We start from the raw sequence: 23,608 nt of genomic DNA, 5'->3' as shown, positions 1-23,608 counted from the left end.
CAGCAGCCTGATAGCTTCTTTGAGATGGGACAATAGGCTACAGAAGAAGAAACTGAGGCTGGAGCACCTGGCAAACTGATTGGTACCTGGACTGAGCATCTTGTGGGTACCTTTGGAACCTGCATTTCAGGGATCTTTTGAGGCTACAGCAGGGGAAGGAGGTGAAATCTGTACAAAGAAATGCTACATGTCATGATGACTGACTGATTGTATTTAGTGCTCGCCCTTTTTCTCCTGACTCAGGATCTGAACTGATGTCTGGAATGAATGTTTCAAATGTACTTGTCCTGAAATGGTTCCACTTTCCCTTAAGCACTACTTTCCCACTATCATCTCCATACAGGTGACTTTGTTCCTGCTGAAACTTAGAAGGGTCTTTTGACGTCTTTTTCAAAAAACTCTATTGCTATAGTGTACCACTATAACAACCTGATACCACTTATCTATTTCAAGTTTCAATAGAAGTATTATGGTGATATAGCACATATGTGAAGAACCAAAAGAAGGAGTGTTGAGTCATCATGGCAGCCAAGATGACCATGTCTCTGTTATCTAATGTAAATTCAATGCAGAGCACACATGAAAAGGAAGTCTGAAAACAGACTGATAAAAAGTGAGCACCAGTGTGCATATTGCCAGATTTTCAGTGTCCATGGAAGTAACATCGGCCCTAATTATTTGCTGTCGAGTTTTTGTGTTATGTGCTGTCGAGTTTTTGGTTGAGGCTGGGGTCAGCGAATGAGTGCCAGCATTCCCCCCCCCCCGGACCTAGTAAGTTAGATCTCCTCCCCACCCTCCCTGCCGCTCTGATAGCAGGGGTAGGAATAATGAGGGCCTTTTTGCACGGGGATCTTTGTTGCAAATTGTTTGCGGAATGAAAAATCGCCATTTAAAATAGTGGAATTCGTCGTTATGCATACCTGCCTTTGTAGTGGAATCAGTTGCGTTTTTTAGCGTTTCCCACAGGCTTCCGGTCTCGGCAGAAATCGCTAGAAAGGAAGCGCTATTGCCAAGCTCGTCCCGCCCCTGGCCGTCAAGCAGCCAATGGGCAGCCGTTAGCATGCTCCCAAACAGCCCCTTTCCCTTTAAGGAAGGTTTAAAAAAAAAAAACCCATTGTAACGAATCTGGGTAGATTCGTTGCAACGGAGAGACCCATCCAGCTGCCTGGGGTGTTTGAGCTGTCGTTTGATCGGTTGATCGTTAACACGCTGCCTCAGAGTGAAAAAAAAAAAATCCCCCCCCCTCTCACGGGCCCGATTTTCGGCTGAATGGAATGTGTGAAATGTGTGTGTGAAATGTGTGTGTGAAATGTGTGTGCTTAGTGACTGAAGGGGAGGGACTGAAGCCGGGAAGCCTCTGTTTGAGCTGTCATTTGATTGTGGCCACGCTGCCTCGGAGTGGAAAAAAAAATCCCCCCTCCCCCCCCCCTCACGGGCGCGATTTTCAGCCGAAACAGTGTGAAAAATAAAGGGAAAATACATCAGCAAACGGGCTTCTGCGGGCTTCTTGTGACTGTAAACAGCTCTGAGGAGGGACTGCAGCCTGGGAAGCCTCACTGGCTAAACGGAGGCTCGCCGGTGCGTTGATCTCCACTCGCTCGGGGAAAAAAAAATGGCGATCGCTTCGCCGGAAGTTTGGAGGACAGGCTCAGGAGGAGGGACTTTGAAGAAACCGCAACAATGGGAACGCACAGGTCTTTTTCGCTACTGTTGCAGATTGGTTGCAGGAGTGTATCGCTTTCCGGAGGGTGAATCCACTTTTTGGGATTCCCCTAAAAGCGCCACAACGAAGCGCTTTTTGCTGATTGGTTTCAGGAGTGTTGCAGATTGTCTACGACGTCGTGCGTTAAGGCAAATTAGTAGCGTTTTCAATTAGCAACCATTGTGCTATTTTGAAGCCGTGCAAAAAGCCCCTGAGAGCTTCTGCCATGTTGGGATTGTTTTTAAAGTCTTTTAATGGGTATTTCAATGGGGATAGGACTATTGTGACCCGTCACGAGCCTACGGGGAGTGGCAGGAAATAAATCTAAATAATAATAATAATAATAATCCATCAGCCAGTCTTTCTCTCCTCTCTTACAGAATTAAAGTCCGACCTCTCTCTGAACAAACGGAGAAAGTGGGGAAAGTTATAGAAAAGAATGCCATCTTTTTATTGTAATAATTTGGTATTTATGGGATTTTATGTGATTTTACTTTGATTTTATATTTTATTGTGAACCCCCGTGAGACCTTTTGGTGAACGGCGGTATATAAATCCAATAATTAATAAATAAATAAATAAATAAATAAATAAAAAAATAAAGGGGGATTTAAACATAACCCCAAATTATATTTATTGAACTGCTTATTTGTGCATCTCACTAGCATATGAGCAATGATTTCTGAGGTTTAGCTTCCCAAATTAGGGTGTAAACTGCACGGAGCTTTTATTCCAACCCCAGGTCGATTCAGTCCCTGCCCTCTACACAGAATGCGATTTCCGTTTGGATTTGGGGTGATTTAAATTTTCCTTCTGCAGCAAGAAGGATTGTTCCGGAGTGACCCTACCTTTATTCTGCAATATCTTAGAGTGTTTTTAATGCTCAATATATTTTTAAATCGCATTGTTTTGAATCTGTGCTCTCCTCTGTGGTAGAGAACCCATGATTTGCTACAGGTAGTCATGTGACAAACTTGCCTTAAAGGAGAAGCCCCTCATTTCTCTCAACTTCTGTCAGTCTTGGATTTTTTTGTGCCTTCTTCGTCCCCCCCCCCCCATTCACGAAAAGAAAGGATTTTTTCCTCCCTCCTCTGACTTCTTGGATCCTCTCTCCCCCTTCAAGAAAACAAAGAAAGAGTTGCCTCTCCCCCCCCCTCTTCTGAGCCTCCCTAACCACATGCAGAAGACTTTCCTGTTTCAATGGGGGGGGGGAGAGAGGAAGACTCGAGTTCAAAATGATCTGAATTCAACAGGATTGACAATGGAATAAACAAAGTAAGTGCAGACTCTGCCTAGGTTTGACAATTCTATTTGGATTATCTCCACATGGAATATCTCCAGTGCCTTAAGCAATGCATCTAGATTGTCTTATGTCTGCATCCTCTTCACTTCCGAGGTCATTAATTTACAGTTGTGTGAGAAACGGGTGAATGAAGACACATACGCTTTCAATTAGGTTTTAGAAGAAGACTGAACCAGAGTCCTTCCCAGCACAACATCCCTCCCCTGTAGTTAGGGAGTTGATATGGCACCCGAAGCCATCCTTTATGCCTAGTGCATATACGTGTGTGCATTCAGATAGCATACATTGGGAGGAGGGTGCATGAAAAGAAACCAATGTTTTCTTTTGTGGACATAAATATAAAATTCTATCCAACTGAAGTCATGGGATTAGTTGTTGTTTGAACATTGAATTTCTGTATTCATTAACAGGTAGCACTTATATATTGAAGTATGTATTCTACATTTTTCTGTTCAGGAAGGACTGGCCAGGGACGTCTGTGAAAGGCTAAGCAAACTTGCTTGTGTTATGTGCTGTCGAGTTACCTCTGACCCATGGCAACCCAATGACTGTCCTGTTCAAATGACCTCCAAAATGCCCTGCCATTAACCACCTTGCTCGGCCTTGGCCTTGTACACAGAAGGCCGTGGCTTCCTTTGCTTGGCTTCCTTTGCTGAGCCGTGGCAAGATAAGAATAATTTGATAGGCTTGGACTCCAAAAAGCCTTTGATAAAGTTCCTCAACAAAAGCTTCTGGGTAAAATTAGTAGTCGTGGGATACGATTAGCAAGTATTTCAAAGACAGAAAGTGGGTAGGAGTAGAGGAACAGTTCTTACTAGGGAGGAAAGTAAGCTATGGGTTTTTACAAGGCGTATTCTTAGGATCGGTGATATTCAATTTGTTCATAAATTGCCTGGAATTTGAGGTAAGGAGCAAACTGGTCCGATAACACCAAAATTACCCACAACATGAGGAACTGGGATAGTTTTGAAGAGCTCCAAAAGAATATCTCTAAAGCCGCATTAGTAGGTTGGCAGTATGACAAATGAGGGTCAGTGGGAGTCAGTGTGATGCGATGCACAGCGGCACAAGCAAATATGAGCTAGTGAGATCTGAACTGATGGGGACTGACCAGAAGAGAGACCTGTGGACTGTGGCCATAAAGTCCATGTGCAGCAGTATTGAAAAGGGTACACTGTATGCTAGGAATTATTAGGACAGGGATATAAATAGCAAATATTTGAAGGAACTTGAATATCTATGGCACAGTTACATTTGGAACATGATGTACAGTTCAGGTTGCCATCTCTCAGAATGGAGATTTTAGCATGGGGAAAATGCAGAAGAAAGTAGCCAATGTGATTAAGGGGCTGGGCCTTAATGTCTGAAGCACGTAAATCAGAGCTTGGGGGAGATGCCTCTCTCCTCAGAGACAGGATATGAATAGGGATGTGCCTGTTGGGAACAAAGGTGCATGTTAGACACTGTAAACAGGACTGCTAATTCTGGACTGGGAAATTCTTCGGGGATTTTGGGGGTAGAGCCTGCGAAGGGCTTGAGGAGGGATTTCATTAGGGTATAATGCAGTAGAGTCCATCCTTCCAAAGCTGCCATTTGCTCCAGATGAATTGATCTCTGTTGCTTGGAGATCAGAATATACTCCCAAGAGATCTCCAGGTGCCACCTGGATGTCAGCATCCCTAACTAGAAGAGGCTGAAAGGAAAACCGACTTATGAAAGGTGGCCAAAGCACCTTGGGGGAACCGCGACACCAAAGTGGGATGCCTTCATGTCACTGGTCTTCTCCATATGGCAGTGGTGGCTGAGGGTTGCTCTCCAGATGACTATGTACTACAATCACGAGCCCTTAGAGAGGAATGGCGTTTGTATGCCTTTGCATTGAAATCTCTAGAAAGATCCAGTAACAATGTCATCATGTCATCTCCTTAGCTGCTCAGATATCTGTGTTCTTTCCCGCTTAAATGTCCTTAAACATAGATCATTGTCAAAATGTACTTTTTAAAGTAATGAAATCCTCTTTGAAGCTCTAAAGGCTGCTTACACGCCATGGTGATTTTCCAGGGCAGTCTGGATGATGTGATTCCATATGAAATTGCCAATGCAATGGAGATTCTAGACAGCTGAGGGGACTGTTTTCTCTCCCTTTTTAGTGATAGTATATTGAAGTCCCCACCCCATCTTCTCACATAACCCTTAGGATTATCCACTCTATTTTATTTTTCTAGAAACATGGGTAATGTTGCATAGAAATAATGCGATACCTTTTCAACAAAGTTTTCAAAAAAATCACACATTTAAGGCAGGCTGAGCTGTTCTCTTCTTTTCTAAATGGGCAGGGATAACTCTGAATAGGAATCAAGCAATACTTTTACAACCTGTGCAACCCCATCCTCCAAGGATCCTTCCCCTCTGTCTAAAAGGCAAAAGATTCTGTTCTCTGTTAATTTGTGGTGGGGACTGACTCCTTGGGAGTGCTGATTGTGTCTTGCCCAGGAAACAACATGGTGTCTACAGATTTAAAATAAGGCAGGTTTTTGTTAGTTTGTTTTGTGGAAGGAATGCTCTGTGCACAACTAGCAGGCAATATCAAGCAGAAACATGGACAAGAATGCACCAGTAGGTGCCTGCAATGTAGGAAACCCTTTGTATAGAAGCAACCAAAGTTTATAAATCGTAATAGAATAGAATATCTTGGTGAGTTCCACCATCTTCGGTCAGACCTATCTGTAAACATAAAGCAGAACTGATTCGCAATAAATGAAAATGTCTGTTTATACTGCTGAACCTGCTGAAAACATTTTCTAGCTAATGAGTATGTTAATAATGGAAAGTCTGTCCCCGCCCTATCCCCCGATTAGAGTTCTGGAACTCAAGGATCCATAGACGATATGTACAGAAGGTAAATGATCCTGGCTTGGATCCTACGTACAGGTCCCTTGCACATTATTTCGTCTCTGCCAACAGCATGCTTCCTCTTCCACTAACATTCCTATTTGTGCAAGAACCCTTTGAAAACCATTGATTGCAGCAGAAAGAAAAGTGAGTTTCACAGCAAGGACTATTTCTTAGGATACAAACTACTGAGTCTACCTGATAGTTAAATATTGAGGAAGGTTTAAATAGTAGGTATTTGTCAGAGATTGAAGACAAATCGATACAATAAAAAAATTAAACCAAAATGAATCAAAAAAATTAAACCAAAATCAACACTTTGATCACTTTTTATCTAAAAATGAAGTGTGGCATAGGAATATTTTGTTGATTTCAACAAAAGAGAATTAAATGCCTGTTTCACACTGTCCTTGAGGCCAACTAGACTGAAAGGTTTTTAACATTGCATAGATTATCTGTATTCGTGCAAAGTACAGTACACTCACACCAAGTACTTCTTGAACCATAACCTTGAGCCATCTTCCTAGTTAACACTCTCATTTACATATATTATGAAAACTCTGGTCCTTGGATGTGTACTTGCATTGTCCCAGCTCCATGGCTAATACTGGATCTCTGCAAGAAGCTGATAAGAGGCTTCTATGCTTCATTATAATTCAAGCACTAGAAGTGGTTGAATTGGGATAATGTGAATAATGAGAACTGGGATCTTATGAGAGTGAATCCAGCTTCTATATTTTGCAGCCTTTCCCAACTGATCAAAAAATTAAATCTCTCATTTGGAATTTAATCATGAAGATAAATTCATATTGTTCAAATGGCTTTGTTGTTTCTATCTCCGTGAATCAATATCCAGTGATAGGGGAGAAGCAGTGGCCAAATCTGCACGTTCTTTTATTTTCAATAATAATGGGAAAGTGTTCACATTTCAGGAACAGTCATCTTGTATGTTGTTTGGGAACAGTAGAGACCCATAGCTCATCACGTTTGCTCTGTATTCAGTCCTGTCTGTGCGACAAAAAATGCAGCACCCAGGACTGAGAAATCTCAATGAAGAACGCTTGTGGATGTAGAAATGTATAACATTACAGAGAAGGTAAACTATAGAAAGTCATCTAATTATAAAAAGAAAGGTAGCCTCGTTGTCTTCAGAGGGCTGGAGAAAATAGAGAAGCTTCAAATTTGAAACACAATAGCAAAACCTAGCAATGCCAGCCTGCAGATGGGACCTGAGGATCCCCTGGAATTAGAATTTATCTCCAGAACATAAAGATCTGCTCCCCTGGAGAAAGTGGCTGCTTTGGAAGGTGGAATTTGTGGCACTGTAGTCCAATGAGGTCCCTGTCTTCTCCAGGGTCCATCTTCAAAGCTACAGGAGTTTCCCAGCCTGGCCACTGGCAGCCCTACCCCCCATCCCCTGCCAGTGGCCAGGAGTTTTCTGGCAACCCTAGCAACATCACCTACAGTGCCACAATGTTTGCCATCCGGTAGATATTAAAGAAAATGTTGGATGATATACAAAGTACCACTATAGATACTATTTGGTGTCAGTCTTTATGCATTTGCCAACAATGGCAACCCTACGCTTCTATATATATACAAAATAAAACAGAATTTCTAGTTCTAAAAAAGAGACTGGGTTTTATGCCAAAACTAAGGTTGCTAGGACACTGCTGCCAGAGCAGACTTTAGAAGAAAGCAAAGCCAGTTTGGAGCAAGTAATGATTGGGTTTGCTTTCTTCCTGGGAAATTAATATATGTAGAGATTTTTGCTCCCTGTAAATGAATATTGACCATTTGCAATCAACATTCTCTCTCTCTCATTTTTTGCTAAGTCCTGAAGTGTTTGCAAGCAGAAAGTAGTCAGAACATTGTGGTTGTACGGGGGAGACCTGGGTTCAAATCCCTACCTGGCCTATGAGCTTGTCAGGGCATCCTGAGGTCTGTCAGTCTGTTTTAGCCTCACATCACACAGAGTTGCTGTGTGAGAGTAAAGCTGGTAACAAGCCATGCATCCTTAAGCTTCTTGAAGGATTGGTGGGATATAAATAAGAGGAATATGTCAAGGATTCTCCTCCTGCATCATGGCATAAATATCCCAGTGTAGATAACTGTGGATGGGACCACACCAAGGTCACCTGCATTGTATTGTGACAGCACCATATGGTGCTGTATTATTGAGGTATCCCTCATGAAAACAGGTTGGGGTTGCTGTTGAGGAAAGATTAGTGTTTTCTATGGAAAAATAAATGACAGTTCAGCATGAGTTTCTCTCAGTTGAAATTCAATCAGCCTTACATGTAGAGTTGCCAAATCCAAATTGGGAAATTTCTGTAGATTTGGGGGAGGGGCTTGGGGAGGGCAGAAGTGGAAGGACCACAACAATGTATAATGCCACAGATTTTGCCTCAACAGCCATTTTCTCCAGGGAAGCTGATATGGAGATTAGTTGTAGTTCTGGGAGATTTCCAGACCCCACTGGGAAGTTGGCACCCCTACTCACATGTGTGTGTGTTGATACATAAGGCTTTGCCATGAGCGATCTGTACAGAATCTGCTGAGATCTGTGGAAAGCTGCATCCAAAATTGATGGGAAAGCAGTGGACTATTTTCCAGAATTCTAGGAGCTGATTTAACCCAGTGTATGGGTATAAATCATATAATCATAGAACTGGAATTGGAAGGGATCATACAGGCCATTCAGTCCAACCCCCTACTCAGTGCAGAATCATCCTAAAGCATCCAGGATAAGGATGTGTCATAGAACCAAAGTGTAGAAACATGGTGCCCTGTAGTACTTATGGACAAAATTAAACCATTTCAGACTGCCATTAGAATGTAACGCCCAAATGCTTAAGACCGCTGTGTCCTTGTAACATCAATGATGTCCATTCTCTTCATTAGAAATCTAAAACAGCTATGAGCAGTTCCAGATGGCCTGTTCTAACAATAATTGTCAACTATTGTGTAGCTGTTTGCACCTGTTTTTTTCTCACACAACACACAACTGTCTTGATTGGTATGCTGATAACTAATTAATCCCCCCCCCCAAAAGAGAGAAATCAAAAACAGCAGCAAGATACCCAAACTTCTGCTGACTGACCCTGTTCTGTTTCTCCCTGCAAATTGTGTAATGCTATCCCTAAGAGAAGCAGACATCTAGAGACACCATAGCTCTTTGTTGCTTCAACCAGAATAGAGGACAATGACTTTACAAATGGAGGAACAAAAGGCAGAATTAGTCACATGCAGATTAACAAACAGACTCTCCAGTTGTCCTTGCTGAACAGAGATCCAGTAATCACAGCTGTGATCTTCTGCTCTGAGAAAATGGGTTTTCTTTTACACAATTAGCTGTGCTATTTTTTCCCCATAAGTACCTATCTACAATAGCTATATTCTTTGGGTAATTTTTGCTTAAAAAAATAAAAACAGCTCCTTTTATGGGTCTAGATCATTTTTTTTTTACGTAATTAGATGATTTATTTGTAACCTGTCCAGAGAACATGTTTCAGGCAACTTACAAAATAAAGCATGGTAACATAATAACGCAACATAGAAATAAACTATTAAAGCACCAAGCAGAGAACAGAAGCATGACACATTTAACAACTCCAAAAAAGTTTAAAAGATCAACCCTTTAATCATAAATGATGGTTTGTTGATATTCTTGTATTGATATGGTGGAGGGGTGGAAGGACTGAGGCCAAGAGAACAGTGGCTTGCCAACTAATGAGTATTTGGCAGATGTAGAGATGTCAGCCATGTGGGACCTGAAGTTCCCTTAAACTTATAGCTCATCTGGTATTATAGTTATGCTGAAGAAGATGGCTGCTTTGGAGGGTGTACTTTATGCATCATATTTCACATGGGTAACAGAAGTGTATCTAGGGTATGGCAGTCATGGCACGTGCCCTGGGCATCACTCTTGGCCTGTGCCTCGCCGGAAAATTGTGACCTGTACTTGTTGCTGACAGGAGCCTGCCACAGGTACAGGAGGCCCACCAGTGGCCCAGACACCTTCTACCTGCACTTGCATCCTGTGGGGGTGCAAGGCTGAGAGATCAAAGTCTAGGAAGAGACAACCTAGAGGGTGGTCCTCAAGCTGCCACTTAGGAATGACAACAGGACCAAGAACTTCCGCCCAATGAAGTAAACCTCATTTAGTTTAGTCGAATTGACTTCCCAATATTCATACATAATGTGGACTGCTCACAATTGAGTTCTCCTTAACGTACAGGAGGTGAGGCTCTGGCCTGCAAGCTAACCCTAGAAGACTCTCGAAGCATGCGAGGAGGAGCCAAACAACCACCACAGTGCCCTTCCTGGTTCTGGCGATGGTTGGTAGGGCTGAGGAGTTAACTATCCAGGGTCAGTTTTGGCATGTCTTTAACAGCAACAAAGGGAAAATAAAATGTCTTCTATTCAGCCCTCCTTGTATCTCCAGTTCTCAGTTGGGGGTGGGCATCCTGCACAAGATCTAAGAATTCTCATTTCCCCAGATCCCCATAAAGAAGTGGAAGGATCCAGGGAAAGTGTTTGATTTTCCTATTTAGGGAGGCTGCTTTAAAAAGTTGATTTTGGGCAGGAGAAGTCTCTGGTTTTCAAATCCCAAGTTAAAAGTGTGTGTGGGGGGGGAATAAAAGATTCAATAGTCTAAGCTGGGGTAGTCAAACTGCGGCCCTCTAGATGTCCATGGACTACAATTCCCATGAGCCCCTGCCAGAAAACGCTGGCAGGGGCTCATGGGAAATGTAGTCCATGGACATCTGGAGGGCTGCAGTTTGACTACTCCTGGCCATTTGATTTCAAGGAGCTTTGACTGGAAGCTCGCTGCCTGACCTTGGGCCAGTCACACACTGGTGGCCTCCCCTAACTTACAGGGCTGTTGTTGTTGTGAGTATAAAATTGGGAGGGGGGTATTGTGAACTGCTTCTAGTTTCCATCACTGAGAAGAATGGGACATAAAAATAGGTGATTAAAATAGGTGATTAAAATAGGTGATTAAAAACTCTCATCCATACTGGTGGCCAGTATGGCCTAAGCAGAGGTGGCCTAAGCAGAGGTGCTTGGAAGTGGCATTTTATATCTCACTCACACAGCCATAGTGTTGCCATCACATAGAAGGGTGATGAGTTAGCTTTGTCATGTCCCGGGACCAGGGTGCAACCAAAAGTGGCTCCAGAGTAGCCACGTGCATAATCGGATACTCTGGGTTTTGCCGCCGTTGCGTTGTGTCCCGTCCCGTGCGTAAGCGGTTTGCTTTGCTTCTTCCTCCTCTGTGTTCTCCGTGCCGCCGTTTCAGCAGCCGTGCATAATAGGCCAAGTTGAGTGCATTGCAATAGCCCTGTCTATCTGTAACTAAGGCTGTGTCTAAATCTGACTGAGCCAGGAACAGATGCAGCTGATGTACCAGTCGAAGTTAGGCAAAAGCACTCAACCACTGCAACCACCTGATTTTCTAAGGGGACCACTGTGTCAAGCAACACTCCCAAGTTGCAAATCTGTTTCAAGGGCAGTATAACCCTCATCCATTACAGCAGTGGTCCGCAACCTTTGACAGGCTGCGGACCTCTGCGCCGGGGTGCGGGGAGAGGGCGACCCGGGGCTCCGCTCGTGTGCGGCAGCCCAGGCGCAAACACACATGTGCGGACTTGCCATGTGTGCGTGTTTGTGCCCCCGCCGGACGCAAACACGCACGCGTGGCAAGTCTGCGCGTGCACGTTTGCGCCGCCAGCATGCCAGCGGCCGCGGCTCCCTCTCCCCGCCCGTCCAGGCCGCAAGGAAATCGGCCGCCAAAGCGGCCGATTAGCTTGCGGCCTGGCAAGCTTCTCTTCCCGCCCCTTCCCAAAGCAAGAAGCTTGCCAGGCCGCAAGCTGATCGGCCGCTTTGGTGGCTGATTTGCTTGCAGCCTGGCGAGCTTCTCGCTGTGGGGGGGCGGGAAGAGGGAGCCGCAGCCCAGCGCTGAGGCCTTCGCGGCCCGGCACCGGGCCACGGCCCGGGGGTTGGGGACCACTGCATTACAGGAGAGATCTGAAGTCCCTGGTCTGCTTTTCCACTAACCCAGAGAATCTCTGTCTAGTCAAGATTAAGTTTCAGCTTGTTCGTCCTCATCCAGCCCATTACTGAATCCAAGCACTGGTTTAGAATATCAATAGCATCCTCAGAATTAAGTGGGAAAGAAACATGTATCACCCCCATGTTGGTGACATCACAGTCCATGCTTCCTGATAACCTCATCCAGCAGCTTCATATAGATATTAGATAGCATGGACAATCGGATCAAACTCCACAGAAACCCAGAAGCCCATAGCCATGGGGCAGAGCAGGAATCCCCAACAGTACCTTCTGAGACCAACCCTCCAGAGACTATTTGAACCATCATAGTGCAGTGCCCCCTGAGGTGGCTCAGTAAGATACTATTTTAGTTTCCCTCCCCCATCTCATAATAATTCCCAATTGTACATATGCTAATATACAGGCATATTTTAAAATTTAATTCTAATCACTGAACTGCTGCTGGAAAATCATTTTACCTTTTGTTTGCATATCCAGGATTGTTATGAGGATTAGTTCTTGTGTTTCTGCAGTACAGCTTGGACACCTAAACAACAAAAATGCATTTTTGTCCTTGACACTGAGCACTTGCTCAGGTTTAGGTTTTTGGCTCTAAAAAGGGTTCCCCCCCACCGTTTTCTTTGAAGTGCTTGTATAAGACTATTGAACATGAGAATGTATTTTATTTGTTTCTGTCCACTTCAGTAAAAAGAATTTGGAACACTACAGGGAGAGGTTCTGACAATTTTTTGCTGACTTTACCAAGGAAGTTTATGGGTCATCAGTTGATGCTTGAGTTCAGGGACACTTTGACCAAAAGCAGTCTCTCTAGGTTTGCATATCTGCTGTGTGAGCTGGTTTCCAACAAGAAACAAGGCTGAAGCATGACCTTCTTTATTACACGTATTTCCCAAAATAAATGCACAAAAAGATTTTGCTCTGTGAATTCTCCCACTGGAAATTTGTTAATCATTTTAATGTAGCAGTGATTCACTGGTAATCTGGTGAGTTCCTCCTCTTAAAAGATGCTGCACAATGGTTAGTTATTCATTGCCATTTTGTCATACTAAAAATGCTTTTGTAGGGGCTATTGGTGCTTTAAGTGCTCCTAGCCTGATGCGCTACCAGTTGTTTTATGATAGTTCAGTAGAATTGCTATATTTGGGGCTGGAGGTAAAGTTTTATGAAGTTGTAAAAATCCTGAACATTTGTTTATATGTTTGGTAAAGTTCCCATTCATACTAAAATCACACAAAGTTTTAATGGTATTTCAACCAAAATTGCTGCCTCCTTATACTGTTTCCTTTGTTTCATTGACCTTAGTTAACTGATGGCTCCCATTTGTTAATCACTTCAGTCGTCTTCGTGATGAGATGCACAAAAGATGCAATATAGAAGGCAGAAAACGCTCCACCAGGGCTAAAAAAAATTATCTTCTAATCATGATCTTGCTACCAGGCCATCAAAACCAGCATCAGTCCCAACAATCCATTGTCTTCCCCAGTCTACTGGATACTTGTCATCTTCCGCAACCAGCTAGAATGATCACTCATTGAAGAGGCTATCCTGGGATCCTTGCATCCTAATATGGATCTCAAAGTCTCAGGAATGGAATAAGACTCCCCTGTGCCTTTGTACCCAGAGGCCAACCTCTGATTGTGATTTTGAAACTCCAGACATAGAAAGTGCACCAGTCAAACCTGCGGAGTCCTACCAATCTGAGATACTATGCTACACAATATTCTGTTCTACTGTTTCTTGTCCTTTGGGTAGAATGAGTTACCAGCCATGATCCAGGTCCTATTGGAGGTGACAGAGTTCTGAAGGCCTACCATGAATATGGTTGAGGCCAACACATAAGCAAGACATCCACCCCCTTTCCATCTCCTTATTAATCTGAAATCTGGTTATAAAAATTGGCCACATGGGCAGAACTGGAGCACTGGAGCGGGTTTTTAATTTTTTAAATTAAATATATGTGTGTGTGTGTGTGAGTTATTGATGTTAGCCTCCCTGGGCCTATGTTAAGGAGTAAGGTAAAGGTAAAGGTATCCCCTGTGCAAGCACCGAGTCATGTCTGACCATTGGGGTGACGCCCTATAGCGTTTTCATGGCAGACTCAATGTGGGGTGGTTTGCCAGTGCCTTCCCCAGTCATTACCGTTTACCCCCCAGCAAGCTGGGTACTCATTTTACCGACCTAGGAAGGATGGAAGGCTGAGTCAACCTTGAGCCGGCTGCTGGGATTGAACTCCCAGCCTCATGGGCAGAGCTTCAGACAACATTTCTGCTGCCTTACCACTCTGCGCCACAAGAGGCTCTATGTTAAGTAGTAGCAGCCAGCAAATTTAATTAATATTAATAATACATTGTGACCTCTACATTCTACCTCAGGGTGCTTTCAACCACAAATTGAGTGACAGGGTTGGCTAATTATTGTAACTGGAATTTATTTCTTATTTTGTGTAGAAAATGTATATGCCACCTCTCCAGAGACCTGCTTTACAGGCTTGTAACTAAAATAATAAAATAAAATCATTACAACATAGCCATTACAGCATTGCACTACAAATTTGCCAAGCCATAAAAGAAACATAAAACACTCACTGCGTACCCTAACACTGTTGTAGATAAAACACTCCAATGGCCAGAAGATTATCTTTAATCCGCTCCTGTGGAGTGGATTAAATAAAGGAGTAAGCGCTGTTGGGGAGGAGTTAGGGTGGGCCCTCTCCGGGATGAAAACTCTGAGGAGCGAATCAGGATCCGTGAAGCGGCTCCTGATTCGCTCCTCTGAGTACCAATCCAGGGCCAATTGGCCAATTGGGAGGCGCGCGAAACGCAGCTCCCTATTCGCCACATGGCCCGTCTCCTGGAGGCCTCGCCGCAGACTCCCCAGTCCTCCCAAGCCGTCATCCTTCGCGGATGGCTGCCAGGGAGGAGGCTCACTCCACGCCGCTGGGCTCAGGGAAAATTACTTTCCCTCTGCCCACCGACTACCCTCGGCCGCCAACGCACATCGCTACAAACTGACCCTGACCCTCTGTCACCGCCTGCCCTATCAAGTACCCTTACCACCCCAGCCACAATCCCCCATCCGCGCCCACCGCTGTCCGACCCCGCCGCACATGGCCCGGCTTACTGGTTGCTGCTTTTCCGCTTCCCCGCCTGTCCCCGGCCTCCGCTTCCCTGGCCTCTCCACGGCAGACACACCCCCGCCGAGCCGCTAGGCCCCAGCGCTGCGCCTGGCCCGCTGCCCCCAGTGCCATACTCGGCCCGGCTTACCGGTTGCTGCTTTTCTGCTTCCCTGCCTGTCCCCGGCCTCCGCTTCCCTGGCCTCTCCCCGGCAGACACACCCCCGCCGAGCCGCTAGGCCCCAGCACCGTGCCTGGCCCGCTGCCCCCAGCGCCGCACCACACCTCGCGTGCCTCCGCCACTGCTGCAGCTGCGCTGCCGCCGCCGCACTCCACCACATTGCCAATTGACTCGGACACGCCGACATCCGCCATCCCCACAGCTCCTGGCAGCGCAGGAGCCGCGCGGGGAGACAAACGGTAGGCCACCTTTAACGCTCACACCCCTAGCCATGTGGAAGCCTTGCCAAGCACAGAGGGGCCAGCAGCATAACAGCTGCTGCGGCCCCATGGATGCCGCGGCATGCCTCGCTGCCCACGCGGGAGCCTTTGGGGCTTGGGAGGGGGGGTTCCGATATGCCAGCTAGCGCCCATTTCATTTGAATGTGAAATGGGCTTTAAATCTAGTAAAAGAATTAAAACAGATTAAAAACCCCTAAGGTAAAATCCTTAGTAAAGAAAAGGAAGAATGATTTAGCCAGGTTCATAAAGGAATGTAAGGTGAACTTCACAGGAGAGGTGTTCCAAAGTTGAGTTGGCACCACTAAATATCTTTGGTCATGTGAAGGTCAGAAGCTTGATCAGGAACATACTGCCCCATTGCTCTCCCAGCAAAGATCATTGTTCATGACAAACAAGACTGTTTCTGTCCCATACCTAGTCCTGAATCCAGGGTGAAATGGCTCTAAGTCATTTGGCTCCTCCAAGATTGCTTGAAGCTGCCTAACCACCTTCTACTTTATTTATATTTATATTGATATTGATATTGATATTGATATTGATATTGATATTGATATTGATATTGATATTGATATTGATATTGATATTGATATTGATATTTATATTTATATTTATATTTATATTTATATTTATATTTATATTTATATTTATATTTATATTTATATTTATATTTATATTTATATTTTTCCCACCTCTCCCTGTAGGCTCGAGGCGGGTCACAATAGTCTCAATCCCATTAAAATCCCCATTAAAAGATATTAAAAATACCAACATGATGGCAAAAAGAAAGAATCCCATCCCTCTCCCTCCCCCACTATCAATACAAAGAAGATGGAGGGGAGCGATGTAACTTCCAAATCCCGACTCCCAGGGGGCGATGTCCCTTATTCGCTGACCCCAGCCTCAACCATAGACCTGGTGGAAGAACTCCGTTTTACAGGCTCTGCGGAAAGCTGACAAATCCCGCAGGGCCCGCAGCTCAGCCGGGAGCTCATTCCACCAGGTAGGGACCCGGACCAAAAATGCCCTGGCCCTGGCCGAGGCTAGGCACACTTCCTTGGGGCCGGGAACAACCAATAGAGCCTACGGCCCTGTAGGGCCTTACTTGATTACTCTGCTGAAAAAACATGGAATATAGGTCATTGGCTGGTAGCTATATGGGTCATTTTGATCTAGGTATGCCTTTTCAGGAAGGGCTTCATGGCCTCTTCTTTTAAAGTTGTTGCGATTACACCGTCCCTTAAAATGACAGCTATTACATCTTGGATCCACTCAGCTAAACAGCCCAGTCTAATACTATGATTACTATGTGGTCTTTTGCTTTGACATATATCCTTCTGCTTTTTCCTTTGCTGCCGGGAATTCAGGGTTCTGAATTAATGATTTCCAAACTATCCTATTATTAACAGGTCTTGCAAACTGAAGGGTGTATTGAATAATAGAATCTGGAATTTCTACACTAGTGTACCTTCAAGTGAAGAGGAAAGTAAGATTGATTCTATCCCCATACATGTACCTCTGGGTATATTACCTGTAGGATTTCCAACCAAATATTATTGAGATTTTATTTAGCCTTTGTGCCAGCAAGACCAACACAATTACCTGCATCTGTAACTCGGTAACTTACCATTCTGTAACTCTGAATCAGAAGCAGTGATTTTTTTAAAAACTGGTGAAATGTCTCATTTCCCAGAAATTAAAGCACAAAATGAAATGTTGCATGTATTATTCAGAATGAGATTCTAGGCCAATCCAGAGCATGAGATTGAGGGCACCTTGTTTATATGTAATCCTTGTCATTATTCTATTTTTTGTTTTCATGTCCTAAGGTGTGTTAGGCTTTTAATTATTATATGGAAACACTTGGAGAGCACAGCAGTTGTATATGATTACAGTATTATAAGAAGGCCCCAAAGAAGAAAATATGGTGATTTTTCAGACTAGTTCCTATTAATATTATTATTATTATTGTTTCATTAGCCCATGCAAGCCCCATCCCATCAGACCTTGGAAGCAAAGTAGGACCAACCTGACTAGTATTTGCATGGGAGACGTCTAAAGATCTGAGTAGTGGTTCCTCTAAGGAACACTAGGGGTCATGACATGAAGGTAGGTAATGGCAAACTACCTATAAATGTCCCTTGCCTGGCTGCCAGATGATCCTCAGATCTCCAGGTAACACTACACACATCATATGATAAATAATTATATTTCATGCTTGTTTTTCCATGAGCAGAGATAGAACTAATGGCATCTTTGATTTCTGAAGTAAAAGTCAAAGCATATCAGTTAACTGCCATTCAAGCCAAAGAATATTTATAGTCTTTAGTGACAATGTGTTTTTGAAGACGAAGCCTTTTGTGGCACAGAGTGGTAAGGCAGCAGACATGCAGTCTGAAGCTCTGCCCATAAGGCTGGGAGTTCAATTCCAGCAGCCGGCTCAAGGTTGACTCAGCCTTCCATCCTTTCGAGGTCGGTAAAATGAGTACCCAGCTTGCTGGGGGGTAAACGGTAATGACTGGGGAAGGCCAGTCATTGAGTCTGCCATGAAAACCACCCCGTATTGAGTCTGCCATGAAAACTCTAGAGGGCATCACCTCAAGGGTCAGACATGACCCGGTGCTCGCACTGGGTATACCTTTACCTTCACCTTTACCTTTACCTTCACCTTTACCTTTATGAGAAATGCAAACTAGGTTTGAAGATTAACATCATTTTCCATGTTTGGAGTCTGAAGAGTTGTCAATGGTGGCACAATAGAAGAGCGCCTGAAATCAACAGCTCTGGCCATCATTCCTTACTGTAGCTGTCCCTGCCTGCTCCCCCAATCCCTTGCACCCCCACTGTCCAGAACTACATCTTGAAGAGTTCAGGAATCACCACCAAGCACCCTGCATCTTTCTCTAAATATTCTTGGGAAATAGAGGGAAGGTGCATAGCCAGTCTCCATTCCAAGGGGGAAGCTGAGAGAGAAGACAATTAAGAGTACTTGAAGGGCTGTCACATAGAGCAGTGGTCCCCAACCCCTGGTTTGCGGACCGCTACCGGGCTGCGGCTCCTCCTCGTCCTCCTCCCCAGCTGCTGCCTCAAGGGCTACCCTGGTGCTCTCTGGCAGCTGCCATGGTTGGGGCTCCCCCTCTGCATGGCAGTGCGCAGCTGCTGCTGGCAGCGCCCCCCAGAGGATGGTGGGAAGTCAGGGGCACCGGTGGGAAAGCAAGTGGAGTAGGGACTCAGGAGGCGATGGTGACGTCCCTCAGCAAAAGACTACTCCCCCTCTGGGCCTCAGTAAAATTATCAAGCGTTGACCGGGCACCGGTGATAAAAAGGTTGGGGACCACTGACAGAGGATAGAGCAGAGTTGTTTTCTGTTGCCCCCGAGGGTCAGACCAGAACCAATGGGATGAAATTAATCCAAAAAGAATTTTTGGCTTAACAACTGAAAGAAATTCCTGACAGAATGGTTCCTCATTGGAACAGGCTTCCTTGGAAGATGGTGGGTTCTCCTTCTTTGGATGTTTTTAAGCAGAGGCTAGATAGCTATGTGACTGAAATGTTGATTCTGTGAACTTAGGCAGGTTGTAAAGGGGTGGGCAGAACTGGGTCTGAATTTGGCTCTTGTGGTTCTTTCTTACATGCCCATGGAAATGCTGAACACCACTTTGAGATCAAAAGGTGAATTTCTTCCAGAGCAGACTGGCTAGAGATTATTGGGGGAGGGGGTTGGGGGGACATGGAATTGGGGCCACTGTGGGTGAGCAGATAGTTGTGAATTTCCTGCATTCTGCAGGAGATTGGACTAAATGACCTTAGAGGTCCCTTCCAACTCTATGATGAAGGTCAGGTGAAGGTAGAGGCAAATTTATTTATTTACATTATGTATAGTCTGCCTCCCTCAGTGGGAGTCAAATGAGGCTGCCATCCTCCAAAATCTGTCAACTAAGGCTGGAGCCTCACCTTAACTCAGGGTAGCGCTGGCAATGGAAGTTGTAGAAAAGAACAGTTACAATTAATGAGTGGGAGAGTGTAACATGCACACAGACACAAAGACAAAAACCACTGCACTAAGTGTAGACATTCCATTGGCTACCATGAACATATTTGATCAATGGGGTTAGAAATATGTACCTGACAAGACTAAAGGCACAATTGCGTCTTCCCCCTAGGCTCATTCACTTTTGTCATAAACAAAATTATCATTCCTACACCTCCACAGGTCCTTGTCATGCTAATCATGCTCCAAATATGCATGACCTTCTGGAAAACAGTGCATGTGACCCACCACAATTTGCTAAGTAGGAATGGAAAATAATTCTATTAAGTTAATATGTTCCTCTATGTGCCACGTGGCACTGGCCCAAAACTGCACCCTCAGACAGCAAGGGATCATGCTGAAATTACTATGGAGACCAAACCTAAGATAAACTGTTTAAATTACATATTAAGTTAGAAATGTCCCATCTTGCTCCTTCAGATCAAGAGGTTGCATACCATCCTTAAAGATAGTTTAAGTACTGCGCGTTCCCCAGCATGTCAGAAATTCTGATAGGGTGGACTTGATCCATGTCCTCTAGTTATCAAAGATGAGCAAGGCTGATATCAAGAGGAGAGTCTTGTACATGTTATAATTTCCTGAACAGAAGAGAGTCAGCTGGGGGTAGTGGTTAAGAACAGTGGCTTCTAATCTGGAGAAGCAGGTTTGATTCTGCACTCCCCCACGTGCAGCCAGCTGAGTGTCCTTGGGCTAATCACAGTCTTGTTAGGATTGTTCTCACAGAACAGTCCTGTCAGGGCTCTCTCAGCTCCACCTACCTCACAGAGTGTCTGTTGTGGGGAGAGGAAGGGAAGGAAATGATAAGCCACTTTGAGACTCCAGTTAGCAAAAGGCAAGGTATCTAACTAACTCTTCTTTTTCCTTGGCACCAAACATGGCTTCTTTTTTACCTCTGATCATACCGTAGTTAATTAGACATGATATGTTTTCTTCTAGGTTTATTGGGATCCCCCATTTCCCTAATTTGAGGTGTTAACCATTTCCAGTCTGACTAAATTCTTCGATCAGCAGCAACTGGACTTCTGTGCTTTCACAGACTTACTTCTCCTATGAGAAGAAGAGGGCTTTAGTTTTCTTTTTCCCCTTTTATTTAAAAAATGCACTAAAATACCAATATATCAATATAGTGCTGTATTGATAGTTAAGTTTGTCCTCTGTTATTTCCATCTTTCACTTTTGAAAAAGTAACTCCGTGAAGGCACAATGTGCTGGAGGTGGGTAGAAGCATGAAAGACAAAGAAAACTGACAGAAACATTATGCATGTTTCTCAAAGCAAACTCAAAAATCAGCTTCCAGAAAAACATCAGGGTAAAAGCTTTTTCCTCACACATGATGTTTGTGTCATTTTTCTTTGTCCTGCCCACTCCCACCCAATAGAAGGCAGGGCAGTAGGTGACTGGAAACTCACCATAAAAATGTTCAGAACATTCAGCACCAACCCCTCCTTTAGCTATGAATCCAGAAGATATGGGGGAGGGAGGGTCCATGACACTAGGCATTGTGCTGTTCCATTAATGAAGAAAGTCATTGTCAGAGTAGCAGGTGCCAAAATTAGCAGGAAAAATTGCCTACAAAGATTGAAATATAATTGCCTCCATGAAATTTAAGGGTGTGCAGGTCTAATCTAATTTTGACTTGAGCCACTAATGATCATCATAGAAACTGTGAAGTATAAACCAGATTTAGCATTCATATCTCTAGATCAGTAAATGGGCAACTAAACTTTAAAAATAAATTGCACTTGTCTGTATCTTACCATTCAACTAAACAAAGCTTGCCGTCTTTCTCCAGTCTGAGTTTTCCTCCAACAAATAATAATGATGATAATGAATTTTTATTTGTATCCTGCCCTGCCCTCATTGGCTGTATTCTCTTCTGTAGGAGAAAGAGCCACACGTTGAACAACGGATTTTTAGGGTGGAAGAACTTGAGGATATTATTAAAGTAGCGTATTGTTTGTTTGGAAGGTAGACTATATGGAAGCTTTTGTGGTAAAAATTACAGAGTCAAGAAAAGTATTTACATACCAGAATATAAAGAAGTGTGTTTTGAGGGGGGGAAATCTGATTTGTTTGAGACTGGGTTTTATTTTTGAATATCATTCATGCCTGCAACACTAAAAGGGAAAAGTCCACTCCCCTTGAGTCCCAGTGAACATCTTAACCATTGGCTCTATAAATAAAAGAGAAACAGGCTCCACCTTGGCCTATCTGGGCCTGTCCGGGCCTGGAATACAGGCCAATACGGGCTCCCGGCAAAGCTGGGTGACCCTAATTGGGCCAGCCCCAAGAGCGCTGGCCCCCACCACCCAGCTACATGTCGCTCGCCCACCCTTGTGCCCACACACACACGGGCCACGGAGGACAACGGACCTGCACCCACCTGGCCGGCCCTCTGTATGGCAGCTGTGCTGCCTGAGCTGCCACTGCTGGAGGCTGCAGCCCTGTGGCGGCGACACACATGGGCGCAACGTTTGGGCCTGGCCTCCTGCCTTTGGTGTGTCTTGCTGCCGGGAAAGGTGGCAGAAAGGCAGAGAGTCCTGCCAGCTCCCCTTCTACCAAAAAGCAAACAAAACCAATAGGCAAAAATGGTATCTTCTTGAAGTTTATTAAATGCAGTCCTAGGTTATTTAAATATTTTAAAACCACAATGGGGTCCCGGGTATTCAATCCTGCTTTCAAGTGGAATTGAATACCTGGGATCCCATTCTAGTTGCAAAAGTATTTAAATAACCTAGCACTGCATTTAATAAACTTCAAGAAGATACCACTTTTTGCCTATTGCTTTTGTTTGCTTTTGAGTATATTTCTACAAGAAACCAACAGTGTTATATGGACCCCTTCCACCAAGACAGAGAGAGCCCAGCTCACGACAGCAAGCAGCAGATGGGGCGGTGCGGGTGCTGGCAGGGGTGGCAGGGGCCCCGGGGGGGGGCCTCTAGTGCCCATTGCATCCCTGCATGCAACATACTTTACAGCTAGTTAATAAATAAAATTCCAAATGGGACACATTCTTAGTAGAGAATTATACACACAGTTATTTTGTGCAAACATCAACAGTTTTTGAAACTCTTCTCCAGAGACCACAGCAGCTAAACACGTACCCAGGGATTCCTTGTTCTTTGCACAGCTGCTGATTTTTAATCTTTGCATTTGGAGACATATGTTTAAATGTTATCTCTGGCTCCTTGTCATATATGTACTGCAGGCACTTCTTTCTCTCTGGCATCCTCCTACGCTTTCTCTTATGAGTTTGACACTCAACGTATTATCGACTGTGGAATCTGAAGGGGGGAAAAAGAAAGCTAGTAAAGTGAAACAAATTGTTTCAATCCATCTCTAAATGTCAGGAAAATAAAATGTATTTAACGACATAACTTTACGTGACCTCAAGTAACAAGGGCATTGGTAATGGTATTAGCAGAAATTATCTTCATTTTAGGATACCACCCAAACCAAGTTAAGCAGTTTTAGCCAACTGAACTCCAATAGCAGATGAGTCACTTAGTGATATGCGAATATTCACTGTTTTGTCTGATATTTATAGATATTGATATACTGTCGACATTCTGGTTCTCTGCTTTATGCTCTTGGTTATATAGATTAATTTGTACATTTGTATATACAATTTGTGCAATATTTCTATCCATAATACTAGGGTTGCCAACTGTGGGCAGGGAAATTCGTGGAGATTTGATGGTGGAGTCTGGAGAGGGAGCTCAGCAGGGGTCAAATTAGCCCATCCTTTCAAGGTGCCATATTCTCCATGGAAACTAATCTCTCTAGTCTGGAGATTTGGTGAAACCTGGAGGTTGGCAACCTGGTATCACAAACATCAATGAAGCATTCAAGTAAACTTCAAGTAAACAGAAAATGGTACAAAAAATGAAAAACTCACAGACTCAGTTCATGTAAAGGGACGTAAAATCAAAATCAATATGGAATGAAAAATTCAAAATCATCCCATGCCTAAGTTTCTAATTAAAAGCAATGAGGTTGTGAGGGCTGAAA

At 44.2% G+C, this 23,608-nt stretch overlaps 1 protein-coding gene across 11 annotated transcripts in view; it reads left to right on the top strand.

Annotated features, from left to right (window-relative positions):
• HTR1F (5-hydroxytryptamine receptor 1F) overlaps positions 1-23,608 on the top strand; it is a 134,472-nt gene that overhangs the window by 4,733 nt on the left and 106,131 nt on the right. Inside the window, exon 1 of one of the 11 annotated variants that reach the window (XM_077342335.1) lies at positions 17,637-17,655. The exons of the other annotated variants lie outside the window; for them this stretch is intronic. The gene's annotated coding sequence lies outside the window, so the exon portion shown is untranslated. Of the gene's footprint in view, positions 1-17,636; positions 17,656-23,608 lie in introns of those variants that run through there. 11 annotated transcript variants of the gene reach the window in all.

Source organism: Paroedura picta, chromosome 6 (assembly GCF_049243985.1).
Source record: "Paroedura picta isolate Pp20150507F chromosome 6, Ppicta_v3.0, whole genome shotgun sequence".
NCBI lineage: Eukaryota > Metazoa > Chordata > Lepidosauria > Squamata > Gekkonidae > Paroedura > Paroedura picta.
This window is presented reverse-complemented; position numbering and strand designations above follow the sequence as displayed.